The sequence below is a fragment of the Tamandua tetradactyla genome, chromosome 2 (genome assembly GCF_023851605.1).
Source record: "Tamandua tetradactyla isolate mTamTet1 chromosome 2, mTamTet1.pri, whole genome shotgun sequence".
NCBI lineage: Eukaryota > Metazoa > Chordata > Mammalia > Pilosa > Myrmecophagidae > Tamandua > Tamandua tetradactyla.
The window spans coordinates 153993848-153999513 of record NC_135328.1 but is presented as its reverse complement, the minus strand read 5'-3'; the positions used below and the strand labels follow the sequence as shown (position 1 = coordinate 153999513).

Below are 5666 nucleotides of genomic sequence, written 5' to 3'. Positions count from 1 at the left end.
CTGGCCACGCCCCTTTCATTTTTCTCATTGCCCAATAGACTGAGAGGTCCAGGTCACGCCCACATTCCATGCTGCCTAGCACCTCCCTGGTCCCTCCCTTCCCTGGCTCAGTCACACAGCGGTTTGGTCTCTGGCAGCAGAAATTTCTAGTGGTTGCTGGATTAGATGATGTGGCTCCCCCAACCCCTTGCCCTGTCTGAGATGTTGGAATAAATCCAATGGCAAAAATTGGCTTTGGCCAGAAAAATGCGACACGAATTTTAGCTGAAAAACAATCTTCCCATTCCACCAAGAGTGAAGAAGAAGAAAAAGATTAAAAGTGGCCCTGAAACACCAACTTCTGGTGGCCACTCTCTTGAGGATGTGCCCAAAGACCGCGCCTCTCCTGCTTCACCAGCTGATGACACCATTCCTCCTGGCAGTGGCCATCTTGCCTGTGCTAGTTTCCCATATGCCAGTGGCATGGCATCACCTAAGAACTATGATGCCGAAAACAATCCTCTTACCTTGGATGAAAGTGAGACTGTGCTATCTACTGAGAGTCTGCAACAGACTCCATGACCCCTTAATGGGCTCATCTCTGAGTCTTCATCCTACATCAATGGGAAGGACCAGACATCCTCGAACGACATGGAGAACCTCGAGAGATGATACCAAGAGCTATCACTAGCCCTGGATTCCAGCAGTCTTACAATCAACTCACTAACAATATACAAGAGTTGAAACAAGAAAAACAAGATGCTTTGAATCAATTGGATGAAGTCAAACAAGAGTTCGAACAAAAGTTTAGAAAGGAGCAAGGAGCTATAACACAACAGCTGCAGATACACATTCAGACATTTGAGATTCTAGTGTCTGAGAAGTCTGAGTTACAAACAGCCATTATGCATACTCAACAGGCTGTCAAGCAGAAAGCAGGAGAGGTAGAGGATCTTGTAAATCACCTGCAGTCTTCAAGGTGATGTGTAAGTGAGCTGGAGCAGATACTGTCTGCTGTCTCCACTCAGCAGAAGCAGCAGACAAGACCAATCAAGAGCTAACCGAAGAACATGATAACCTGAAAGTGAGTTATATAAACAAAGCAAAAGCAATGAGGCCCTGAAGCAACATAACTCAGAACTAGAAGAGAAACTTTGGATTTTGCTCATGGAGAAGTCAGCCATGCAGCAAGGGATGGAGGAGCTGCACAGGAAGCTGGAGATGACACAACTTGTAAAACCACCACTGCTGCAGCCTGGAGACCTTAACAGTAACCAGCAGTTACAGCAGACCCTGGAATAGTAGGCGCAGCTGGAGCTACGTGTGGGACAGCTGACAGAAACTCTGAAGAATACACAACTAGAGAGAGACAGGTTTGCAGAGTCTCTGAGGAAAGAGTGCCACTTGGCAGGAGTAGGTGCAGCAGTTTTCAGAACAGATGAGAACACTGAGAGAGGAAAGACTGCAGAAATTAGAGGACAATTTGATGAAACTGAAGAACGAGACAGCTGCAGCCCCACCCCCCAGCCCCCAGCTGGGCCCTCTGAGATGGAACAGTGGCTTCAAGCAGAGACTAGCAAGCTGCAGAAAAAGCTGGAGCACCTAGCAGGGCAGCTGTAGGCCCAGATGAAGAACAATGAGGGCCTAAGTCATCTGAATCAGGAGCAGAAGGTGAGGCTGCTGCAGCTGGAGCAGGAAGCTGAGCTCTGGGAAGAGCAGGCAGCAGAACAGAAACAGATTCTGGAGACCATGCAGAGTGATGGCGTCACCATCAACTGTGCTCTTTCCCAAAACTGTGAACTCAAGGAGCAGCTGGATAAACTACAGAATGGCTTTATCAGACTGAGCAATGAAAATATGGAGGTAACCAGTGCCCTGCATTCAGAATAGTATGTTAAGAAAGAGCTGGCCAAGAAGCTAGGAGAGCTGCAGGAAAACCTGGCAGAGCTCAAAGAGATGATGGAATTAAAAAGCAAAGAGGCTCAGGGTTTGCAAGAGCAGCGTGACTGGTACCTGAGTCACCTGCGGCACTACATAGCTGCCTGTCACCAGCTCGTGGCTGCCTATCAGCAGCTAGCCACCAAGAAGGAGCTGCTGCAAAAGCACTTAGTGCTGCAGACCCAGCTAGTGGAAAAGCTGCAGCACGAGGATGTGTAGAGCAAGGCTATGGCTGAGAAGACATGCCAGGAATTGTAGGAGACTCGGGAGTACCTGGAAGCTGCCAACCAACAGGACCTACCATTGCAGGCTCAGTTGGGCCTCATGACCCTGCCTGGGAAAGGAAATGCGGTAGAGAGTGAGCGAGTGGATGAAGAGGATCAGCATCCAGAGCTGAGAATTCCTGAAAACCTAGAGAGTCAAGAGGCCATGGTGGCATTTTTGAAATCGGTCATAGCTAGTGCTGAAGAAAGTGGGCATGGCTGCGGAGGCAGTTGAAGAAGCAAAAGCTATGTTGTCAGCACCTCGCATGCCAGGTGACCTCATCTCAGTGGGAGCCAGGGCTGCCCCCTCTCAATGGGACCAGTGGGGAAAGTGTACCAGGGGACATTAATCAGGGTCTGCAAGGAGCTATTAAGAAGCTGCAGCAGTGCTTTGCAGAAATTATGCAAGAGAAACTAGATTTGAAGGATCGGATGGAAGAGCTGGAGCATCACTGTGTCCAGCAACCTGGAGAGATAGATACGATTGGTGAGTGCACTGCCTCTCCCAAAATTAGAGGGCAGTCATGAAGGAGCATTACCGTGCCTGAGAGGAGTCCATTCACCTCTTAGCAAATGACAAGGAAGATGGGAAGGTGAAACTGCTCAAGATGCAGGAGCTCAAAAAAAATACTTGTTTTTTTTTAGTATTGGCAAGTTTCTGGCAGCTCCCCAGAGCCCTGCTGCTCAGGCCACCATAGTGCCCCCAGCCCCCAAGAGCTCGGAGCTGACAAGGCCAGGACCTTCACCAGGTGAACCTGGCCAATGATGTGGGATCTGTAAAGGGAGAGGCCCTCCAAGGCCAAACCATTCCAGAGACTCCCGTCGCCCAGCAGATAATGCAACAGCCAAGTGAGACTCAATATCCTCAGGGTGACCACAGCCTGGGCAATTATCCCTGCATCCCCTTCTTCTACCAGGCTGAGGAGAATGAAGAAGTGAAGGTTCTGGTCATCTAAGTCTGTCTCTGGATGGCAAAACCCAGGGAAGTGTGGCCGGGGGCTGGGCCCCCACTCTTTCCCTACCACTCCTTCCCCACCTTCTTCACTGCCCCCCTTTTTCTATCACACTTTATCACTAGAATAGCAAGGTGGGCCCCTGAAAGGCTCTGTTGAACCTCATAGACCCCTTACTACCTTCGCTAAGATAGGACTATGTTTTAATTTCTGGGCTATGCGTATTTAGTTCCAATTAAATTTTTTTTAAAAAAGACCAAAAAAAAAATTTTTTTAAGTTTATTAAAAAAAACAGCTTAAGTAATGTATATATTTAAAAGGCAGGACATTTTCCTGTAGAAACCTGCTTGGTGAAGTAAGGCCTTTCAACTTCCAGGTAGAAGTATTATTGAAGAAATGGGGATGAGCTTCCTTCCACAGCAGAATGAGCACAATTTTGTCTTTCTAGAATGAATAGAAAGACTTGAGCTCATTAACTCTTATGCCCAGAACTACCAATCTATGACCTTGGAACAAAATGCAAAAATGCAACTATCCAGATGCTCATGTGTAGTCTTTAAGGATACCAAGCAGAAAAATATAGAATATTATTATACATTTTAATTCCTCAAATAAGAATAATACTATGTCTATTGAGAAGCCCAAATTATACTGTTATAAAGGGAATAAAGCATTTTCAATACAGGTAAAAAAAAATTAAAAATGACCAAAAAATTAAAAAGCACAAAAGCACAAAAGCAAAAAAATAAATAAAATAAAACAAAAATTAAAAAAAAAAAACAGAAACAAAGCCACAGGCTCAATAGATGTAGCTTATTTTGAAGAACTGCCTCTTTGAAGAAGCCAAGGCTCATGGGTGGCCTTCACCCCCTCTACCAAGTAGTTCCCTATTTGTAGGGACTCATACATCCCCTATTTAGAGGGGTGGATTCATTCTTTTTTCTGAGGGGCTCATATATCCCCTCTTCAGAGGCACTGGTGGGGACACTGGTGCCATTTTCTTCAGCTTCCCTATTGGGCACTATTTACACATTGATTTCTGAAAGGGCATGGGCTGGTGGTGAGATTGATGTCCCCTCCAACTGTAAACACTGTAACTGTGTGACATTTTGTATATCTTGGAGGCAGGACAGCCCACTGTATAACAGTGGAGGCTGGGGCTGGCTAATGGAGTGTGGCGCTCTGTATTAGGGGGATGGGAAAACTTATTTGTTGGTATATAGAAAAGCACAGAGGAAGGAGGTGGGAATAGGATCTGCACCCTAGCGATAACAAATCTATAGTAAAGCGCAGAGGAAAGAGGGGTGATAAGGTGTTGTACCCTAGTGATAACAACAGCTATTTTTATTATACTTTTAATTCTGAATAAATGGATTCAGCCATCAAAGAAATGTTATGTGAACATGTAATGGATTTACTAATTTAATTTTTGAAAAATTTTTGCAAATATACTCCCTTCCCTATCCCTCCATCACACCCTCCCTCCATAATCTGTAATCTGCTATCTCTGTGAATTTACCATTTCTAGTAAATGCTTATAAGTATCATAAAATTTTTGTTCTTATGTGTCTTTCTTGTCTCACTGAACATGGTATTTTTAAGGTTCTTTTGTGTTGCAGCATGTCTCATAGCTTCATCTTTTCTTATGGCCAAACAACATCCTGTTGTGTATATGTACTGATTTTGTTTATCCATTCATTTGTTGATGGACAGTTGTACTTCCACCTTTTGGCTGTTGTGAATAATACTGCCATAAACACTGGTGTTCAATTTTTTAAAAATAATAAAAGGAACAAATCCTTTGCAACAATTTTAAATAAATGACAGCCTTTAGGGTTTGATTTGGGGAGGACAAAAAATGTCAAAAGTTGTCAGGTTTGAACACTATGTTAAATAGGAGAATGAGTTACTGTGAAACAATGGTTGGTTATTTAACCAAAGGGACAACAAAATGTCTTCTAAATTAATGGATGATAAAGTCAACCTAAACCTCAACAAGGAATTTTATTCTGAGATGGCATAGAGCCTTTGTCTTCTAGTCAGAGTACTCAGATGATTAAGAAAAGCTTTTTATAATCTTTCACTAAGATCAGACCAATAATCTGCATTATTTTAACAGAGAAAACTAAACTCCAGTTTTTTATGAATACACAGTGTTCTAGTTTGCTAGCTGCCAGAATGCAATATACCAGAAACAGAATGGCTTTTAAAAGGGGGGAATTTAATATGTTACAAGTTTACAGTTCTAAGACTGAGAAAATGTCCCAATTAAAACAAGTCTATAGAAATGTCCAATTTAAGGCAAGCAGAGAGACACTTTGGTTCAAGAAGGCCAATGACGTTCAATGTTTCTCTCTCAGCTGGAAGGGCACAGGGCAATCATGGCAGCATCTGCTGGCTTTCTTGTGGGTCTACAAAAAGGGACTCTTTCAAAAATATTTCCTCTTTTAAAGGATTCCAGTAAGCAACTCCACCTCCAATGGGTGGAGACACACCTCCATGGAAATCATCTGATCAAAAGTTACCACCTACA

The 5666-nt window shown here is 43.9% G+C and overlaps 1 pseudogene; it reads left to right on the top strand.

The window, feature by feature from the left end:
- Positions 1–2: 2 nt before the first annotated feature.
- LOC143674093 (golgin subfamily A member 2 pseudogene) lies at positions 3–4639 on the top strand (annotated as a pseudogene).
- The last annotated feature ends 1027 nt before the right edge of the window (positions 4640–5666 follow it).